The sequence below is a fragment of the Ambystoma mexicanum genome, chromosome 4q (genome assembly GCF_040938575.1).
Source record: "Ambystoma mexicanum isolate Mex_15411 chromosome 4q, UKY_AmexF1_1, whole genome shotgun sequence".
Classification (NCBI taxonomy): Eukaryota; Metazoa; Chordata; class Amphibia; order Caudata; family Ambystomatidae; genus Ambystoma; species Ambystoma mexicanum.
In genome coordinates this window covers 481003427-481027066 of record NC_090928.1, presented here as the reverse complement: position 1 = coordinate 481027066, position 23640 = coordinate 481003427, and positions in this window count along the sequence as shown.

The following is a 23640-nucleotide window of genomic DNA, read 5'->3' as shown; positions in this document are numbered from 1 at the left end:
GCAGGACCAATTCTTAGCCATACTATATTTTCAGATTTTCCATATAAAGCAGTACCGGTTATTATTATTTTGTCCAATGATAGGTAATTCCAGAGGTCCTGCAGCTATGTTTTTTCTGCTTTGGTTAAGTAGGCTGTAACATAGCGTGCAACTGCAGTGGAATTGTGTGCAATGTACTGCACATCTATGTTTGCATTCCATAAGAGGGCAATGATTGCATTGTAATCATTGATATATTTAGCTTCTTCTGTTCTTTTTATGTAATATGTGTTCTTAGGTGATTTACCTTTAACACTATGTCTAACTGAAGACATGAAGTTTTTCACTTCACCTGTTTCTGTAACTTGACTAGGGAAACCAAAGCAGCATTTGGTGTAGTATTTCCCTTTTTTTTGTATTTGCGACAACAATATTTCCCACATTTGTGTCTTTGAAATTGTACAATTTGTGCATGACGATCACTATTTGTTGCTTCTGATGGATATTCACAAGTGACATATTTTTCGATAAACTGTAAAACAGTGGAATCACTGTCTTGACCAAATTTAGGAGAATCTTTAATCCATAAAAGCATGTGGATATGTGGTGCTCCTCTGGCTTGGTATTCTTTTCTCCAAAAGAAGTGTTGCACTTCTCCAAGGGGAGGAACAGTTTTATTACAAATAAAGTGTAGCATAGCAATGAAGCGATGATGGCAATATCTTGAAACATTAACAGGATCTAGAGAGCAAAGTTCTCCAGGTATTAGTATATCTATGTTTGTTTTGTTTTTGTTTGCTATGCGTAGGAAATCATGTAAATCTTCCCATGCATATTCTGCACAACTTAATGTAACAAACCAAGTGGGCGGGCCAAGGTTTGTTATCATACAATGTACATCTCCGTGACATCTGAACCAGTACTCTTTAGTACCACGCATGTTTGTTAACAGACTTGTTATGCTTGATTGTAGAACCTCATCTTTTTCTTGCACTTTTTGTAGTAATTGCGTGGCTGACATATTTTGAAATTGGGTACCTGATTTTAATGTGTGTGCAACTCCGTAGCATAGAGTTGCTAGTTCACTTTCAAAGAGTAGGTGAAATATGTATTCCACATTTTGTCTAAATCTGGGTTCTTCAGAATACATTCGTTACAAGCGGTATTCTGATGCTGTTATCTGAATGGGTCTATCATCGTACCTTCCTCCTTTTCCAGTAGGAAAGAGTAGAGGAAAAGCACGTGCTTCTACACTTTTTTCCCATATGCTGATTGGTGATACTTTGGTTTGTCGCATTTGGTACGTTTCTAGTGCATCATCTATGGTGTCACTAGAGTGCAATGGATGAATTGTATAAAAGTCTAAAATATTGGATAGTGTGTAAGGATCTAGAAGTTCAAATTGACCAGTTTCTGGTGACTCTTTAATTATTTTAGTGGTTTCCTTCAAGTTTTTTCCAATATTCATTTCTTTGTAGTATTCATTATTGTCTTTTAGATATTGCAAGGCTTGTCTAACTTTATATAAGTCTACGAGTTGTTGCCAATTTATTTTGTCTTTTGTAGGTACACCATTTACTAAGACAATTAAAGATTGTTCTATTGGATTTTGTACTCCCAGAGTGTTCACATTTTCATTCAGATCTAATGGCAAATAAACTACTTTGCCACAAATACCTTTCACTAATTCAAAGAAAGGTAATTTTGCTGTTTTTGGTTGAAGGCGTATTATTGCTTGAAATGGGTGCACTGTTTGAATTATGATGCTCTCATATAAATTGAGTTGTTGCAGGGGTTTTAGTAGTGGGAATAATTTCAAGTTATTTGTGATAGCACGTGAAGGAGTTTGGTTGTTGTTGAGTTTTGTAATGCAGTAAGTGCGAAGTATTAAGGGGTCATTTATTTCATATTTGTTTTCTGCTATAAGGTACAGAGGTAATTCAAAACATTTGGAATCTTCATTGTCTTCATTGTCTTCTATTTTGTATGTTACGTCTACAGTTTTTGTGTTACTTTTATAAAAAGTTCTGCGGCAACACCTACACACATGGTTTGGTACTTCAGCGGATGTACTTTTACATTTTACTGTTTCTTTTTTGTATGTGTGATAATCCCTCCTACCAAGTGGGGATATACTATCTATTTAATCAAAAGAAGGGACATATACATACTTTTTTAACACAACATGTTACCCTCAGCAACCTGAAACCTGATCAATCAGCCACTCAAACAAATATGGGCTGGGTAAAGTCTAATAAATGACATATATCCAACATTTAAAATATCATATTTTAATTCATTTGCTAAACAGCACAAGTATCAAAAAACATTTTTCTACAAAATGCATTTACACCACATAAAAGATATACAATGTTTAAAAATGGTGATTTCACCACACACACTCAAGTTATACAAATACTCCAAAACACTCCACAATATATTGAAAATATTGAGTGGCACAATATCAAATAAACCATCTTTTTATATTTAACAAACATTGTCGGGCGTGTCATGCATTGTCTGGGGGCATTTCCTATCAAGGGATAAGTATGTATATCTAAGAACCCACGACAGGACACGATGTGGGTATGGTATCAGTTACTATAAATGAGAAGATTCTGCTCTACATAGTGAGGGGGCCCCCTGAGTGTTACACAGGATAGGGAGGTGTGGACCCGTCAATATTGAATGATTAAATTAGCAAGTATTTAGAATCTTTTTGCATTGTCCGGTTTTTCTGAAAACCAGCACATATGGACTGTTGAGATATCTATGCACAAGAGGTAGGCTTTTTAATTGTTTGCATTTGTAGGTGGGCGCAACACATGCACCACAGTACCAGGGTATAAATGGAGGGAAGTACTTTTACTTTTTCTTCCTCCTTTTGTGAGTAAAGGCATTAGGCTAGATTAGCTATGTTTATTGGTGCTATTCACACACAGTGGTGATTTCGCGGGTTGCTAAAGCAACAACGCTTTTTCCAGCGACGACAGAGCGTCATGTTAGACGCGATGATGTCATTGCGTTACGTTATACGCGATGACGTCATCAATGCGCGCACGACCGTAATGCGCAAGATGAATAGAAAGGCTCGCATTGTGAGCGGGTCAGCAGCAGGAAAATAACGAACTGCAGATGGGACTCGGTTAAAGTAATGAAAAAGGTAAGCTAGGGTTCCTGTACATAAAGGGCATGTAGGAGCTTCATTATTATTAACCTCGCCCTTGTTTAAATATATTGTTTAAATATATTGTCTAAGGGGTTGCACTAGTTTTTTGCATTCTCATTATAGGGAAGGCGTTGTTCCCACGGAGTGCCACGAAGTGGAGTAGAAATCAGGTTCTGGAAGCTTATTTATAAGACTACAGACCCCAGAAAGTAGTAACACCTTGCAACTGAGGGATATGAAGGTAGGATCCTTCCCCCTTTTCCCTTTTTGAGGCTTTGTCTCTTTCTTTGAAACTAAGAACTCACAGATTGTCCTGTTTTTTTACAGAGCGCATACCGCATTGTGAATGCATAGCCCTGATTTGGGTTTTAAAATATCCTATGTACCTTGCCTATTAGAGAGAGAAATCAATAGGTGTGTGTGCCCAATGACTAGAATATACATTAGCAAGCATGATGAATTTTAGGATGACAGTAGAGAATGTGGTAAGAAACTGGCTATCTCTTCAAACCACTGTTAATAGTGAAGGACAAAAATTGTGATTGTCTAATAAACCTGTATAACATTTATTGGCTACAAGTTTTAAACACTAGTATTTTATAAAGTACATACTTGATGCATCCTAATGGTGATTAAGACTGGCTAGGTTAAGTAAAACAACCAATTATGCCAATGGAGTAATATGTTTGTGTATTTATTGTACCCCCAGCTATAGAAACCGGAACCATAGAGAGAAGTCTACAGGAAGCACAAGACCATTTTCTGCCCCTGAAGAATGTCCAGTTAATAGTAACATCCAGGACAGAAACTTATATAAGTCGGGCTAAGTTGTTGTACACAGTAGGAAATAAGAAAAATTGAGTTAGCTACTGTGGAGTGTTTTCAAGTATTTCTATAACTTGAGTGTGTGTGGTGAAATCACCACTTTTAAACATTGTATATCTTTTATGTGGTGTAAATGCATTTTTTAGAAAAATGTTTTTGATACTTGTGCTGTTTAGCAAATTAATTAAAATATGATATTTTAAATGTTGGATATATGTCATTTATTAGACTTAACACAGCCCATATTTGTTTGAGTGGCTGATTGATCAGGTTTCAGTCTGTAGTAGAAGGTTGCCATCTGAACAATTGTTGCTAGTCTGTTGTAAAGGTATTGTATTGTGTAAGCGCCTTTCACTTCCAAAATATTTTCTCTGGATATGCTCTATTTCTTCATGTAGGGCTTTGGCTGTACCATGTAGAAGATTGTTATTTAAATTGGCTAGTGCTAAAGCAGGACTTTTAGCATAGTTCATTGTATAGACTAGATTTCTTATAGTTGAATGATCTGTTGATATCAATTTGATATGATGGAAGGTGCTTTTGCAAATAGGTTCTGAAATGAAGGCTAATGAATGTCCTTGTGGTCCTCTGTGTTTGCGCACTGGGCAGGTATCTCTATTTTGTAGTAGTTTCATTTTGATTTTGTCTTTGCTTTTCACATACTGATTGAGGAACTGGCGTAAACATTTGGAAGATTTTTTGGCAATGTTACACATTGACGTGCACGGCCATTTGTATACTGGACTTTCTGATTCAGTTGAATGGAGAGGTGATACTGAATTTTCTGGGGAAATTGTTGTAAGCAGTATTTCTTGTTCCATAATGGTATTATTAAGTGTTTCATAGCCTCTTCCACTGCTATGTATGGCAATTATGCTTGTTTGCTTTTGTTTGTATGATTCTTCATTGAAATATGGTTCTGTGCTGGTGGTGTGGCTCCATTCACCTCCACAGATATTTAAGAAGTTATTTTTGTTGACATTCCATTTATTTAGAAGTCTTTTTTGTAATTTAGTAGTTAGTTTTGTTAGTTGTTTCATTCTGTTTAACACTAAAATAAATAACTTCCTTCTGAGAAGGATTGCACTGTCTATCAAAGTTTCTAAAATTAATATTCTACGGTAGGTTTTAAGGGTTGTGCATGATTTCTCTCCTGTTTTTATAAGATTATGAAGGACTCTGTGGTGGAACATTTTTTCTAATATACTTTTTTTGGTATGGTTACTTGCCACTACATCAAGATTTATAGGAGCATTGTTAGCAGTAGTGGTAGCTAAATTGTTGTTAATCACTTTTTGTTTTGTTTTACATTTTGAAAGCGGAGGGAATTTTTTTGCACTGGAAGCTTGTTTTGTTTCGCTTAATGACTCTATTAGATCTTTTGATTGAACTTTTTGTACAAATTCTGCTAGAGGTGGATGCTTATTTTGGACACTTATTTTAATTTGCTCTACTGCGTTGTTTTCTACAGACTTGGTTCTTGGTAGGCATTCTTGTGGGTCTGTTGAAAAAAAAAGAAGGTATGGGTTGGGCTGTTCTGCAATGTATGTGTGCTGTGTACATGAGTGTGTGAGTATGATGGTAAAGATGTATGTGGTGGTGTGTGATTGTGCATTGGGAGCTACAAGTAGTTGGGAAGGCTATTCTTGTATTTGTGTGTTACTATACTTGGGTTCAGATGACAGTACAAAGTAAGCTAGTGGTGAGCAGAAGTACTAATACTAAATCTAATGGTATATAATTAAAACAGTTCTTTGTTCTGTAATACTAACATTCTAGGGGCTGAGTTATGACATGTGTGCATCAAAAACGGGATGTGTGTGCTATTCTGCCTGTTAATCCCAGTTTAACAAATGGGGATTTGTTGGCAGAATGGTGTACACATCTCTGTTTTTTGGCACAAAGATTCCATGAATCAACTGCACAATGAGTTTGAGTAACAGTAATAATATTATGGTAGTATTGTACTTATTGTTTTTGTTTGGAATGAGCTGGTTTCTTCTGAGTTGTTGTTTGTACTTCAGATGTTTCTGCTTTTCAGGAGAGTGGTCTTCACTGCAATTGTAAAAGAAAGAAGTTAGTAATTTTGTGTGTTTATAGCACTGATGTTAACTTAGACGTTTATTTTTATGTTTTTGTAGTAGTATTCTTGTTTGATAAGTGAACATAGTGTGTGAATGCAGTTTCCTTTTACTGTGTGCAGGCTTTATATTTTACTTACAATATGTTACTTCAATATGCTTTGCAAATGAGTAGAATACTAAGTGTATGAAACTCACTTGGGTTTTTAAGGCTGTGTTATTGAATGTTAGGAGATAGAAGAAATAATGATATACTTATTTTGCAATTTTTATGAGGTTCATGGCAACAATTGTATAGAGAAGAATGGAATGTATGCATTTGTGAAGGTATGGGTAATAAAGCAGAAGAATGTGATTTATAGGCAGTGGTGTTATTTCAGCTGGGAGCTTTTCAATGATATTGTCTGTCTGTGTGAGTGTATGAAGATGCATAATGTTATCCTGACTGTGTGTAATTTTATAATACACTACTACGTGTTTTTCTATAATTATACTGTTATTTCGCCCATCTTTTAATATTATAATTTTTTAGATAGCTGTTTGTGTAAAAATAAAATAGAATGCAGACAGGTTTGGAAGTGAGAGTTGATTATAGCAGATGGGAAAAATTACAGTAAGTTTCTTTTATAGGTTATACAGGTTAAGTGGCAGTTACTCTGTTTATATGCGTTCATAAGAGTTGTTCATGTACTGTGAAGAAAATATGCATACCGTAGTTTGTATTCTTGCATGTGGATATGCCTGTAGCTGCAAGTAGAAATCCTGGAGACTTGTACAGTAGTTTTTGTAGTAGCTGCTTTCCAATAATATGGGACTTGCACTCAGAGTGATCAACAGTACATTTGAAGTGCTGAACTCTGATGATGGAGTTAGATATAGAGGTCTTGGATGTGATTGGTGGATGGTTGTGTGACTGCTTAGCTGTATCCAATGAGGGAATGGTACAGAGAGTGAAGTGGAAAGGGTAGAAGGGCTGAGTAAGAGTTACGCCAAATGTGTGCGTGCCACATCTGGGGTTTTCCTGCAAATCCAGCTTGGAAATGGGACTTTAGGGATCAGCCAATCAGATGTTGAGGTTGTGGATTTGTGTTGAAAGAGACGGTGTGTAGTGAAGATGGCAGAGGTGGAGAAAGTCAGGGTGTTGTTGCTTGGGGATATGTGTGTGCATGGTTTACAGCAGTATGCTCAATGTAGGCATGTGGAAAACAATGTTGATGTTAAAGGAGTGGAGGTCCTGTGGAGCACTGTGCCTGATTGCAATGTACAGGGAATTGTACAAGTTTGTGAAGATATGGGCAGGATGAACAGTCCCAATGTGGTAGTTTTGCACTATGGTGCTTTGCATTTGGGCTATATCAGTGCCCCTACTTTGTTGACAGATTTGGAACACTTGGTTCAAGCAGTAATGAACATCCTTCCAAAGGCGAAACTTATGTTTTCTGGATTAGTACCTAGGGCAATATGGGACAATAGTTCTGTTTTTTGTCCTCAGCAAACCATTGCTAGGTGTGCAATCAACCGAGGCATGTGTGCTTTCATGCTTAGAGCTGGTATGTCCTTCTGTAATAATGATAATTTTGATTCCAGTAATGCTGTTTATTTTAAAGAAGATGGCATTTCTTTATCTTTTATGGGAAATGCCATGCTGTTCTGGAATGTAAGGGTTGCTTTGGAGAAGGTAATGTGAAGATTTTAGGAGTAAAGTAAGAACAAAATAACAGGTGTCTGTCAAGCATCTGCAAAAAAAACCCAAAAAACAGCTCTTTTCAGAGCCAACCTCAAAGGGGAAACAGGGCACACTATTTAAATTTAAATACAGCACACTCAGATTTTGTATACGTCCGCAGACATGGCTGTAGTCCGTGGACATTAAGTATTACATACAGGGATTTTGGGGTGGAGAGGCATGCAAATGAGAATGAGAAAAGCAAGGGATAGGGATTGGTAAGTAAAGTTTACTGGGTGTGTTGTGTAAGTAGAGAATTTGTTAGAACATTGTTTTTCTGAGAGAAGAACAGATAGCTATGGCTGTGTGTTTCAGAAAACAGATTATATGGATTTTGGGAGACTCATGGATACATTGGTTGGGGGTGCATGCAGAACGCTGTGGAGTAGCTTCAGATCTTGGATTCCCTCATGTGGAAGTGCACTGGCATGGAGTGCGTGGATTTGAAGTGGCTGGACTTGGTACCTCTCTGTGCAAGTTTGGAGATAGAGCATCATCCAGACATAATTATAATTCATAGTGGAGGGAACAGTTTAGGACATGTGTCTGGAATTTCCTTGCAATTTGCAATGAAAGAAGGACTTGGGAAGGTCATGGACATGTTTCCAAATTCCCAAGTAATTTTTTCTCGTATTGCGCAGAGACAAATGTGGCTGCGTTCTTCTTCATATGGTCCACAAATGGAGAAAGTGAGGCGCAAATTAAATAACACTGTTTGTGCCTTTCTAAGAGATGTTGGCATGTCCTCTTTTCACAATGAAAATATTATGTTTCGTAGCACATAGATTTTTCGCAGAGATGGAGTTCATCTTACTTATGCTGGCAATCATATTTTTCTGAGTAATGTACAAAATGCATTACAACCTTTTTTGGAATTACAGCCATCCATTTTGCAGTAGGTGTTGACCATTTGAAGTTTTTCAAACACAAACACCACCAAACGGCTCTTTTGAGAGCCACCACTTCCTTCCAGAGAAAAGTGCAATGGTTATGATAGGGCAGCACCCCAAAATATTAGATGTCCGCGAACTGTCCGCAGACTTCTAAAAAATGCACAGGGCCCTGCACTATTTATTTGTCACTTCTATTTTAAGACTGTGAAAGGTGGCTCTGAAAAGAGCCTTATTTTTTAAAAATGTTTTGTTGTTTTATATTTTTTTTGTTTTTTTACACACTAGGACAGGAGGGGAAAGGAGGGTACGGAAGAGACACCAACCACGGGGATAAGAAAGGGCAGGTGGAGAGAGGAAGATGTAGGGTGTGCCTTATTTAGGTAGTGGGTAGACCTTCTCATGCTCCTTAACCGTAGTCTTGAATGCACTCCGAAGAGACTCCCCCCTGCAGAGTACTGCGTCGCAGTACATACACAATATTGTGACCCTTGAAAGGTAAGGGTCAGCAGCATCGTGAATGGCCTGTGGTAGAGCAACTCAACCTACTACGTTGATCACAAGGTACAACCTTATGAACGGCCCCACCGTTGAACGACTTTAGGTGTCGCTTCATAGATGTCGTACCAAAACTGTACGAACCAGGCCACCCACGACTCAGCACCATGTGGCACTGATTGCAAGTGACCTTGTTCACACGCGCTTTTGGCGCTCCACCCTGAATGGTAAACAACCGCCACACCCAAGACTCACGGCGAGTGCTGGTAGTAGGAACTTCCACTACCTCATCCTCTTCATCCTCTTCATCCTCATTTACATCCTCACACCTGTTCCCCTCTTCAGGCCCTTGGGGAGGTGGGGGTGGGCGGTGGTGCTGAGGCAGATGTAGCACCAGCTGGAGCAGCAAGCATAGATGCCATCGGGTCTGATGGAAAGCAGCAAGAGCAGCAAAATGTGGAAGATTACCAGCCAAAGTAGAAAATGCTCTCTCAGATAGCCAGAAGCACAATGAGGATGAGCTCTGGGGTGTGGCCTTTTATAGTGGTGCAGGTGCACGCTCCACAGACAGCCGCGCTATCCACGGACAGATCGAACACCCCAAAAAGGCTTAGAAATTTCCAAAAGGTATGTAGAAAGTCAGGGTCATTGTCTGGGACATGTGTAATGGTGCATATTTACTGTAAAATACTTTGGATTGCCCAAAAAAAGTACTTTTAAAATGTTTGCGGTTCCGAACAGTGTCCGCAATTCAGGACACATGCTCAGCGTGGGTGCGGTCACATGATGACATTGCAAACACGGCTGCGAAGGGAACCGGTGTCCGCAGGACCCCAAATGCATATGAAAGGTTGTGCGCATGCGCGCAGATGTTCTACGGACAGTGTTCAGGTCCTCAAAGTAATTAAAAGTGCGACACAAGTAATACCTACAGTTGCGGACAGGCGCAATGTTCGTAGGACTTATGGGTGTGGTGCGCATGTGCGTAGATGTTCTATAGGCAGTACGGACAGGTATAGTGTCCTTAGGACACCTACATTTTGGGATAATTGTGAACATTTCAGACACCCAATGTGTTCTAAGAACAGTTCCATGTTGCTTGCGGACTGTACGGACAGATTGAGTGTCCTTAGGACACCTCCATTTTGGTTTCTTGCGGACATTCCGGACACCGTAAGTGTTCTAAGAACAGTTTCATCTTGCATGCGAACAGTACGGACAGGTATAGTGTCCTTAGGACGCCACCATTTTGGTTACTTGCGGACATTCCGGAAACCGAAAGTGTTCTAAGAACAAACAGTTCTATCTTGCTTGCAGACAGTGCGGACAGGTATAGTGTCCTCAGCACACCTCCATTTTGGTCAATTACAGACATTCCGGACACCTGCGCTGTCCCAGGACACCTTAACTGCCTTTAAAAAAAAAGACACAAAGGACTAAATTAAAACACACATATTATGTTTTTTATTATATAGAGATATAATATTTATGTAAGAGACGGGGAAGCAGAAACTGACACAAACACAGGGGAATTACGGATTTGGAGACGGTGGTTGGGAGGGGATGAAGGGATGGATGTCTCATCAACACGTTTTTCTTGGTGTTCAGGGTTTGGGGATAGTTGACTGGTACATGGAGCGGGGGAACATTTGCAAGTGGGACAATGATATTTATTTTTTTCTTTTATGTGGTCCTCCACAAAATGTTTCAGAAGATTGAAATTTTCCATAAGCATGTCCATTTTTTGTTCCATGCGCTGCAAAGTATTTTCTAATATCTCTTTTAGTGTATCATTTTCAATGTTTGTATGGTCTGTTAAAAGAAAATATATATGTTAAGTACACATAAAGTAATGGTTATTAATTTGCTTATATAGAGAAGTATCTACCATTAACTTTTAGTGTACCAAATACAGAATGTTTAGAGATATATAAGAAAAATGAAGTTTACTTACTAGTTTCTGGTAAGTTGTGTTCTTACTGTTGTGTAGGTCTGCTGTTGCTCTTAGCTGTGTACTTTCTGTCAGGTAATTATGTTGGGGGCATATATTTTTTGTTGTGGGATATTCCATTTTAGTACATATGGTATTTAAATGGATGGTTGATGTGTTACATACATAGGTTCAATTTCTTATTTATGAATACATATAATGTGTTTATGTGCTGCTTTTTGAACTTTTCCAGTGTTTATATAGCATGATAGCGCAATCTAAGATACCCCCTGATCTTTTGGGTTGGGTTGATGTTGTCTGCGTCCGTCCGCGGACATTCACACAGTCTGCGGACATCAACATCACTAGCAGGGGGTTCAGTATGTTATATGTATATAAAGTAAGGGAATCTTAGTAAACATCTATCAAATTCACACTATGTATATGTGTATTCAGGAAAAAAAAAAGTTTGATAAAGGCACGTTATGGTTAAGTTGCGTTACTAAAAACCTATGAAATTCAGTAAAAAAACTGTTAAAGGGATATTATGGTTAAGTTGCCCTACTATAAACCTATAAAATTAAGTGAAAAAACTTTGTTAAAGGGACGTTATGGTTAAGTTGCGCTACTAAAAACCTATACAATTCAGTGAAAAAACTTTGTTAAAGGGATGTTATGGTTCCAAGTAAAACCGAAAAACCCCTAAAATTCACCAGTTATGGTAAGATAAGCAACCATAACTCGCGCCACCCCTGTGCACTGCTAAGACTAACACCCAGGACATCAAAGATGACATCACACATGCAATTGATGACATCACTGATGACATCATGTCTGGCTCACTCTTTTTTCCTTTACTGATATATCTAGGCCAGTAACAGTCAGAAACAAAAAATTCACTATACTATAGTACAAAGTACTTTATTTGTAGACTTATAGTTCAAATATGTCTTACAGTAATTCAATTAGGGTCCACTCAAAGCATATGAAACATATACAAAGGGGAAAACACCGACTTGGAAGACAGCAATGTTTTCTTTGTATGAAGATGATTAGAAAGGTTATCAGCACTGTCTTATAGTTCTGTTGTTTTTTTATTACTGTACTTTCCTTGGATATGGTCTTATTTGTACACATTGCACTTACACTACTTTCCTTAGGGTCTAGTCACAATATGTGATAGTTATACATAGGAAAGTAGTAGCTTTGAAGCATAGCAATCATTTCTGTGCATGAAGATAATCAGTTAGGTTATGAAGATTGTCGGGTAATACTGCTGTTTTTTTTGTTTACTTCACTTTCCCTGTATATGCTCTAATTGTATGTTTTGTTGTCTGTTTGTGTTTTGTGTGCAGTAATACAATAATATAGTAAGTGGGTTTGATTAGGTACTTATTAAATATTTCACAGTATGCAAGAATCTAATAAGAAAGCATTTATAATTTTAGTATTTAACATGGCAAGGTTATTAATATTGCATCTCCATCATGTCTGCTGCACACTATGCCTATGTTACTACATGTGTACCTTACTATATTGGAAAAAACTTCATAATACAATGCTATTTGGATTAATGCACTACTTACCTCATGATATTTATGCTAATGATCCTTGACACTTTTTTATTAACATTACAATAAGAATCCCTTATACAGACTTTTCCTGAAAGGCAAATGCACATGTGATATCATCAGTGATGTCATCAATGACATTGGTGATGTCATATTTGATGTCCTGGGTGTTAGTCTTAGCAGTGCATGGTGGTGGTGTTAGTTATGGTTGCTTAGCTTACCATAACTGGCGAATTTCAGGGGTTTTTCGGTTTTACTTGGAACCATAACATCCCTTTAACAAAGTTTTTTCACTGAATTTTATATGTTTTTAGTAGCACAACTTAACCATAATGTCCCTTTAACAAAGTTTTTTTTACTGAATATAGATATATATATATATATATGTGTATATATATATATATATTTGACAAAAATTTAAAAAGAGTTCAGTTTAAATTAACAAAAGCTTAAAGTCTATACATATTGGGAATGGTAACTTTAAGGTGCCAACATAATAAACATTAACAATTCATTTAAAAAAAATATATTAAAATTGGCCAATATGGAAGAAACTGTGGAATCCAACTTGGACAATAACATCACTATGGATGAGTCCATGTTAGAAGAAACGTTTGGCATCTCTACTGATTTGAACTGTCCCACCAAGTTTAAACCACAGTCGATCTTCTGTCCCAATATAGCATGTGGACCCATTGACATTTCTGAAGAACTAGTAATGAAAGATCTCAAGAAATGATCTAGTCATATTGCACCGGCCAATCGCAATCTCAATCACTCGCAATTCCAGGCATTACAAACATTGAAAAGCGATCACTCCATAGTCATTCGCCCTTCGGACAAAGGTGGAGGTATTGTTGTCATGGACAGCGACATGAACATGAAGCTAAGAGACAACTGAGTGACAGTACCAACTATATACCAATAGAAATGGAGACGCTATCGGACACCAAATTGATATACCATGGAATGTTGAAAGAGTGGTGTGATTTGGAGCTTATAGATCGAGATGAATACTTCTTTCTCAAAAATGCCCATACGGTAACCCCTTTGATCTACTTTAACCCCAAGATCCATAAAAGCCTTATGAATCCTCCAGGTCGTCCTATTGTTTCTTCGATTGGCAGTCTGCTTGAGAACACATCCAAATACTTGGACTTCTTCTTCCAGCCGTTTGTTTTGACTATCAACTCATACATACGAGATACTGAGGTCTTGTTTGCGAAGTTGGAAAACATCAATTGGGAGCCTGGGTATCTACTTTTGTCATTAGATGTAGTATCTCGATATACCTCAATACAGCACACAGCAGGCATAAAGGCATGCCAATCATTCTTGAAAAGTAGATCGATCAGCTACCGCCAACACAATAAGATGCTATTGAATATGTTGCAATTTTGTCTTGAACACAATTACTTCCTGCATGAAAATCAGAGATTTCACCTCTGCGTTTTGTAATGTGTTGTATTAAGTACCAATAAATATGATATTTTAAATAGCTAGGTCTTGTGTGCTGGAGTATTTTCTACACATGTCCACTGGGTGGTTTTTTGCAGTGTTACAACCGCGCAGGGGCTTGTGTGTTTTTCTCATATATATATATATATATATATATATATATATATATATATATATATATATATTTGACAAAAATTTAAAAAGAGTTCAGTTTAAATTAACAAAAGCTTAAAGTCTATACACATTGGGAATGGTAACTTTAAGGTGACAACATCATAAACATTAACAATTCATTTAAAGATAAATATATTAATGTTTTGTAGTGTTAGCGATGTAAAGTGTTGTGTGAATATTTGTTTGTGTTTAGTAAAAATATTAACATGTTTTTATTTATGTACGTTTTAATGAACATTACAATTGTGCAGCTTTTGATATTGTTCATATTTACATTTTGCCTTATTTACTGAATTTAATTAAGCATGCTTATTACATTTTTCATTTTGTATGCATAGTGGAATGACTATTGTACTTTAAATGTTATTAAATTTGTAAGGTGTAAAGGTCTACATGCTGATGTTATTTATTGAAGTAGATGTTTCTATGTTTTACAGTACATGATATATTATTAGCGTTTTAGTTGTTTAATGTTATGTTTATTGTTTACCAAATGTTTGCAATGATTATAAGTATAATTATTTATATATGTAAAGTTTGATATTGCAATGCTTATGCACATTTTGTTATTGTTGATTTACCATTAATTTACTTTTATCATTTAAAAAAGTTATGTGTATTCCATTTTTGCACTTTTCTGCGTGAAAATATGCTTATGTATGGTGTAATTTAAGTGTGATATTATAAAGTCATTTTAAATTACAAAACCATTTTGAACTTGCTTTTTAGAAATTAAAATATGTGAAGCCTGAATCTACTTTTTAATAATTTCATATTGCATACAATACCTTGTTTTTGTGCATATAATTTTAATTATTTTTTAATTATAATATGTTTTGCTTCTAAATGTGTGGGTGAGTTAAGATTACCATGATAGTGGATTTTAATATAATATATTTTTTAATGTATTGGTAAAGTTTATTATGTTACCGCATGGTTTTTTTCCTTATTATTTCTGATGTTTGTATACTGTAACATTTTGTTAACCTTAACTTTAGTAATAAAAAAGTTTCAAATAATGTATTGCATGATTGTATTTGATTTGTAGTGGTATGGAGTGTTTGTTTATACTTTGAGTTTGATGGTTGAATTTGGAATGGTATACAGTGCTAGTACCTTAACGCTATTCCCACTCTTTGTACATTTTGCATTTTAATTTATTATTTATTTTTAGATTAACTTTAACATTGTTATTCCCACTCTTTTTTTACTTTACTTTTAGGTTAACATTAACTCTTGATTAAAGAAGTGTAAACAAAATATATAATATCAGTGTTTTTGTGGGGAGTATGGTGCATAGCATTTGATTGTATGTAGCATCAGTGTTTGCTGTATGACTGCATTTGAGCCATATGTTTTACATGTATTACATGCATGCAATCGTTTTCATATGTATAGTAGCATACACGTATGAAATATATGTCTTCTGCATGTACCTGTACATTTCATATTGAAGGTGTACATCGATTCTGAGTGTTTGTTGTAACAGCATAACAGCACATGATGTAAGTATGTAGTAAGAGTGTGTTGCAAGAGCATGAATGGAAAGAGTATGTGTGGGTGTGTGTGTCATAGAATTTTGTGTGATAAGAGTGTGTGATTTAGGCACATGGTTTGGAAGAGTGTGTGCAGTAATAGTGCATGTGGTAGCACCATGGCTACCGCCCATCTCATAATGAGGCCCCCTGTCATAGAAGCTCATGTCGTAGGAGCCTGTGTCATAGGTGCACATGTCATAGGTGTGTGTGCCATAGGTGTGCATGTCATAGGTTGACACTGTCGTTGTATTAATGTGTTTCATAGAAGTGGGTGTCATATGAGCATGTGTCCGAGAAGTGCTTGTCATCGGAGCATCTGGCATAGGAGCATGTGTCATAGGAGCGCTAGTTGTAGGTGTGTGCATCATAGATGCGCCTGGCATAGGAACACATGTGGTAGGAGCACAATGTCTAGGAGCGTGTGTTGCAGGAGGGTCTATTGGAGGAGGGTGCGTAGTAAGGATGTGTGTTATTAGTGTATATATACGAGCTATTCATCTCATATATATACGCAAAGGGTTTTAATATATTATGTACATTTATTCAGCTCATGCATTGTATCCTATATGTATGAATGCTCACCTTCAAGTGAGCTGTAACCTTGATGTGCATTTTCAATACATACAAGAGGGGTATATGAATAATACAGTTAGTACTTGAATGCAATTTACATCTCCTGAAAACTGACATCAAAGCCAACCTTGAATTTGCTGTGAGTTTTCAGGAGACGTAAATTGCATATTGCATGAAATGTGAAACCCATACTCCTCTTTGTACAGTTTATGTCAAATATGCACTTTCATTACATTTGCTGAAAATCAGCCCTGACTGTGATGTGAGTTTTCAGCTGTAAACTGTGTAATGTGCACACTATAAAACATATACACCTCTTTCTACAGTACGTATGAAAAATGCACATTAATTACATCTCCCTAAACCTGACATGAAAGTCATAGGCCCTCAATACGAGGTTGGCGGAATGGGTTTACCGGCACTGGTAATGGTGCCTGTTAAGATGGATTTCTGAACTCGGACCTGGAGGGGCAGAGGTTCAGAAGGCCAGCCTAGATTCTTGGAACAGGGTAACATCTGGACAAGCCAGACCAATCAGGGTAGCGATGGCGGCGGTAAAGACTAAGTCTCAAGAGGGGTGAGGGTGACGGAAAGACGTCAATGAGCACACAAAGCAAGGACACTTACCAATTACTCCAGACAGGTGTTATATTAAAAATATAGAAACATTTATTACAAGGCCTTTGTAACATCGACCATAGCAAAGAATCACAATATTACTAAAGTAAACCAACACATCACAATCAATACAATATATATACAAGACCGAGGGGTCTAAGGAGTTAGGAGCACGTAATATGTAAACCACCTAGATGGGGAAGAAAACAGGCAGTGCAAGTAATCATTAGACCCAGTTTGACATCTGAAATACACCTAACTATGAGGAAGTCCGAGCCCTACGAAGAGAGTAGCCTTATGATCAAAAGTACCTGCACGAGCTGGTGCCAATGGACAAAAGAGGGCCTCTTCAAGGATATCAGGCAGTTCAGGAAGGTGAATGAAGCGATGCAGAACAAGTCCCCACTACTCAAGCAAGGCCTCCACTTGTGGGCAGAGGCAGGGTGAGAGTGCGGGATAGAGTCACTATTTCGCAACAGCGGTAGAAAAGAAATGGGCTCCTGCGTGAGGGGCCACCAGTTGGGGTATGGACTACTCACCGGTCCCCGACGCAGGCAGACCCAGACTTCTGCAGTTCAGTTCACGTTGCTGGCAGGTTCAGCTGTGATGATCAGGACGTCTTGACACCGTGTAGATTCTGCGTAGCAGGATGCAGGGTCGAAGGTGTCCCAAATGCAGCGGACGTGCACAGGTTGTTTACCACAGCAGGGCAACACGGCAACCGTGTTTACTCTGGTCTGGGTGCACTTGTCTCACTTCAGACCTGGGAATGCCAAGTGTACGAAATTCGGTGTGAGGGTGCCGTGGACGCAGAGCAAGCAGTAAACCAAGGGCTTCCCCGAAACGGCGGCAGTGACAGAGCAAGGCATCCTGCATAAACTGGTCAGCCCACTGGTTGGCCCAGGGACACTTCCAAAGAGACTTACTTGCAGGGTTTGATGAATGTGCCGGGAATAGTTGATCGCACTATCCCACTATTCCAATGGGTTGAAGCGCCTTCGCAGACCTTCTAGGACGATCAGATGCAGAGGGGTCTTGCAGGACGACAGCAGTTCACGGTGCCAAACCTTCAGCGGGTCACCAGCGGTCCCTCGACTCAGCTTCTTGTTGCAGGATACTTGGCTCCTTATCCCTTGTTCGGTGTGAACTCAGGAGATCGACATGGTAGTGGTGTTTTCAGCCTCCTCTTATCCAAAGTTCCCTTCGCGCCAAAACGGAGAGGACCCAATGGGAGATCTGCTCACAAACACTCACACCATGCGTGGACCTATCACGGACCATGGTTGTCCCAGGCATTCAGGACATTCCAGACTCTCTGGCACCCAGGATGTGTATTGGGACCAGACATCCCAGCCCACATCCTGGAGGCACACACAAGGCATGAGAAACCGCGAAAGCTTTGGGGTTTCGCGGGAAAGTGCATGACCAAATAAGGACTGCCCCAGGTTGGCTCGACCTGAGGGAAGGTGACGGGGCAAGACGGTCAGCGGACAGGACAAAGAACCTTGTGGCATGGCCATTTTGGAGCCAGGCCACTCATTTGTGCCAAACGCGGTAAGCGCGGATAACATGGGGAAAAGGGTTCAAAACAGAAGAGAAACGATAGCTGCCACCAGTCCCGTCCGTGACACACTTGCACAGTTCATAATAAGTCCAGCAAGAGTTTCTATGGCCTTTGGAATGACTAGAGACCCAAGAGCGCGGTAATGTAAGTTACGGTGCACTCTTTTTTCATGTTGCACAAAAGCTGCAACATGAGGAAAGGACTAAGGGAAACAAAGTCTCCCAGTACTGACAGTCTTAAGGGCATGTCAGTTTCCCCATAAGAATTGAATGAAAGCCCAGAGGGGTGCGGCTGTAGGCTGCGCTTCTCTGGCAAAGTCTAGATCAGGGTGTAAAACAACAGCAAAAAGTTTGGGGGTTGCCACATGGAGGGAAAATTGCATACAATTATGAAATCATTCCTAACACTCGCCCCTCCCAGACTAAGGACAGGGGGAACAAATTCACCACTGGATGAGTTTCTTGTTCAGGTCGGTTAAACATTCTGGACAACCCATCAGCATTGCTATGTTGGACACCTGGCCTATGCTCAATAGCAAAGTCAAAGCCTTGTAGACTTATGGACCACCTAAGCAACTTTGGATTCTCTCCCTTCATGTTCATCAGCCACTTTAAGGGCTTATGGTCAGTTTGCACAGTGGAGTGGGTCCCATAGAGGTAGGGCCTCAGCTTCCGTAGGGCCAACACAACAGAGAAACATTCTTTCTCTACTGTGGACCATCTGAGCTCTCTGTCCTTAAGCTGGCGACTAATCTAATTAAGCCAATCGGGTGTTCCTTACCCTTCTCATCTACTTGTGATACTACAGCTCCTATCCCAGTGTCAGAGGCATCTGTCTCCACAATAAAAGGTCTTTGGTAATCAGGGGCCCTGAGGACAGGGGCCTGGCACAAGGAATTTTTTAAGCCATTGAAGGCCTTCTCACACTCTTCAGTCCAAGTTACCTTCTTGGGTTTCTTCGGAGTGGTGAGAGCAGTCAGAGGGGCAGCTAAGGTGCCATAATCTGCCATGAAATTTCTGTAATACCCCGTGAGTCCTAAGAAGGCTCTCACTTTGGTCTGTGTAGTGGGGGTAGGCCAGTCTTTTACTGCTTGTACTTTACTGGGTAGAGGCTGTATCCTCCCTCCACCTACTTCATGTCCAAGGTAAACCACTGAGCCTTGTCCAATCTGGCATTTACTGGCCTTTATGGTCAAGTGGGCTTTCTGAAGAGCCTGTTACACAATCCCAAGGTGTTTCACATGGTCTTCCCAGGTGGCACTGAAAACTGCTATATCATCCAGATATGCAAGACAGAATTCATCCAACCCATTCAACACATGATTGACAAGCCTCTGGAAAGTGGCAGGTGCATTCTTCAACCCAAAAGGCATTACCCTGAACATGTAAAGACCTTCCGGAGTTGAGAATGCTGTCTTCTCCTTGGCATGTTCTGCGAGGGCTATTTGCCAATAGCCTGCAGTGAGGTCAAACATGCTGAGGCACTTGGAGGCACCCAAGGTATCCACCAGCTCATCTGTTAGAGGCAAGGGGTGGGCATCTGTCTTGGTGACAGCATTCAGAGCCCTGTAATCCACGCAGAACCTCAATTCGCAAGTACCTGCTTTTGGAACCTAAACCACAGGGCTGGACCAAGGACTACTAGAGGGTTCAATCACCCCAAGATCTAACATTTTGTTGACCTCCGTCTTAATGTAAGACCTGACTTTGTCTGACATCCTGTATCCCCTACTTTTGGTAGGTACACTGTCTCCTGTGTCTATGTTATGTTTGCACCAAGGTGTCAAACCAGGGGACTGTGAAAACAGGGTGAAAATTGCCTAAGCAAACTTTTCACCTCAGCCTGCTGATCAGAAGTCAGGTGAGGGGCCACTCGGATACCCTCAAAGGAGCTATCTGAAGGACTGCTTTGAAACAGGTCAGGGAGAGGTTCAGAATCCTCTTCCTCAACATCTGAAGCCAATAGCAGTGGTGCGATTTCAACTCTTGGGATGAAAGCCTTCTGCCTATTTACGTGGAACACTTTTGGAGCCTGTCCAGGCCTTCCAAGGTCCACTAAATAGTTGACCTCACCCAGGGGCTCCACCACTGTGTAAGGGCCTGACCATTTATCCTGTAAAGCTCTAGGCCTTATGGGATTCATGATCAGGACTTGCTGACCAGGTGTGAAGTTGATGAGGGAAGCTTCCTGGTCATACCAATGCTTCACCAGGGCTTGTCCTGCCTTCAACTTGTCACGAGCCAGACCCATCAGGAGTACCATCCTTTTTCTGAGCCCTAACACATAGTCTACTACGTTGGTAGTAATAGGGGGAATGGGTATCTCCCATCCCTCTTTGACTATGGCTAAGGGTCCCCACACAGGGTGACCAAGCAGAAGTTCTAAGGGCCTGAAGCCAACACCCTCCTGTGGTACCTCTCAATAGGCAAACAGTAAGCATGGTAAAAGAAGATCCCATTTTCTTCTCTGAGGTTCTTCCAGAGCCCCAATCATACTTTTTAACGTTCTGTTAAACCATTCCACCAGACCATTGGTCTGGGGGTGGTACACGGAAGAGAACTTGTAGGTGTCCCCACATTCTTTCCACATAGACTGCATATACTTCGACATAAAGTTGCTGCCTCTGTCAGACACAACTTCTTTAGGGAAGCCAACCCTAGAAAAGATTCTGAGTAAAGCTTTTGCAACAGACTTGGCAGTCACAGTCTTCAATGGGATGGCCTCAGGATATCTGGTGGCATGGTCGACCAATACCAGGATAAACCTATTGCCTGAGGATGTTTGGGGGTCAAGGGGACCAACAATGTCGATCCCTACCCTCTCGAATGGTTCTCCCACAACTGGGAGTGGTACCAAGGGAGCTTGGATTGTTGAACCACTCTTACCATATAATTGGCAGGAGGCACAACTTCTGCAGTGACTTTTTACTTGCACCCCCATCTTGGGCCAGTAGAAGTGCATGGATAACCTTTGCTTGGTACTCTTAATACCAAGGTGACCAGCAAGGGGCACTTCATGTGCCAGCTGCAGGAGGAAGGGTTTTACTGCAAGGGGAACCACCAACCTCTTATGGTCTCCTTCTGTAGACTCTGTGGGCTCACTATACAGGAGTCCACCTTCCCAATAAATCTGATGCTTCCCAGGAGGTTCACCCTCAAGCTGGGAGCAGGCCTGTCTCCTTAGGCCTTCCAGAGATGGGCACTCAAGTTGGCCTTTACTGAATTCTACCCTGTCAGGACCATCTTCTACTAACAAATCATTTAGTTCAGGATGGTCATTGGGGTCAAATACTTCAGGCATCACCACCTCCCCGTCAGGTCCGGGTGATTGACCAACTACCTCCACCGCAGTGTTAGGAGAGTTAAGGGGGAATATTTTCTTTCCCTCTTTTTGGTTTCTTGACTCCTTTAGCCTTGGATTTCCCCTTTGGCTCGGGCAGAGCATTGGTCTTGGCCAGTGCTGCCCTCGTTTGAGACCTTGTGCAGGATCTGTCAGCAGTATCTCACACAAGCCCTAAAGCTCTGAGATCATTGTCCAACAAGACCTTTCCTGGGACACTCCTCTGAATGCTCACTGGAATCCTGACTGCTGTACCATTGATAGTAAGATTTACAGGTATTACTGGGAACATGAGAGGTGGGCCGTCAGCCAATTTAGGGTCCGATTCATGGAATTAATTTGCGCCGCGCAAGCATGCGAAAGCGTGCGAATCGCAGCGCAAGCGCGAAAATCACAGCGCAAGCGTGCGAAAGCCGTGCACATCGATTCATGGAAGTCTGTGTGCATGTAAATCCTGGGATGTGCGCTAAATTCCTGCGTGGTGCACGCAGGCGCACACGTCATCAAACAGCGTGCGCTCTGCGCACAGCGAAAGCGCACATAGCGCGGTGCACACAACAAAAGTGGGCGGAACACGGGGCGTAACACGCGGAATGGGGAACAACGTGTGAAAAAGAAGGCGTAACTGGGGAAGTAATGCAGGGAATGCATATTCATGGATTCGAATGTGGGAAACCTGCGCACGGCAAAAGACGTGCATAGGCGTCAACGCGTCTGCCACATGAAGGCAGGCGGAAGCGTCCCCGCACACAGTATAAAAGTACGCGCAAACAACAAACACGTATATACAGCTACGATGAATGCCCCATTTGTCGCAGCACTGATCGTGGGACACCGCAGGAGGAGGAGAAAAGCCAGGGCCTGCATTTTTTCACCCCGGACAAGCCTTTTTGGGATGCCTGACGACCAGGTCTACGGTAGGTATAGGTTTCCACCTCGTATCATCCTAGACCTGGTCAGGGAGTGGGAAGATGACCTTACATCCCCCACCCTCTGCTCCCAAGCATTGAGCCCCTTGGAGAAGGTGCTCAATGTCCTGCATTTTTTGGCCACTGGGCCATTTCAGCGGACTACTGCCATAGTGGGGCGGGTCTCACAGGCCACGCAGTCACGCTGCCTACACCAGGTCTTGGCAATAATGACAGCGCGCCCCTCAGTCCGCAGGCACATATACATGCCCAAAACACTCACAGAAAGGCAGGCCGTTGTCCAGGACTTTTACAGGGTGGCACACTTCCCCAAAGTGCTTAGTGCCATAGATTGCACCCATGTGGCCCTAGGTCCACCTAGGGCCACTGAGCCCATCTACCAAAACCGCAAGCACTGGCATTCCATCAACGTGCAGGTGGTATTCAATGCAAAGGGAATCATCACCTCTGTCTATGCAAACTACCCTGGCTCCACCCATGACAGTTTCATATACAGAATGTCCACCCTGAGCCGGGCCCTGGAAGCTTGGCAGCAAGGTGACACATGGCTCCTAGGTGAGTAAAAATGCCGTGCACATGCATGTATGTCACACACACACAAATACACAAACCCCAATTATCACAACCATCATCACCTCTCCAGGGGACAGTGCCTACCCTCTGAGCAACCACATGATGATGCCAATCCGGAACCCCACCACACCACGCCAGGTAAGATACAACGTGGCCCATATTGCAACCAGGGCCATAGTGGAACGCACATTCGGAGTGCTCAAGT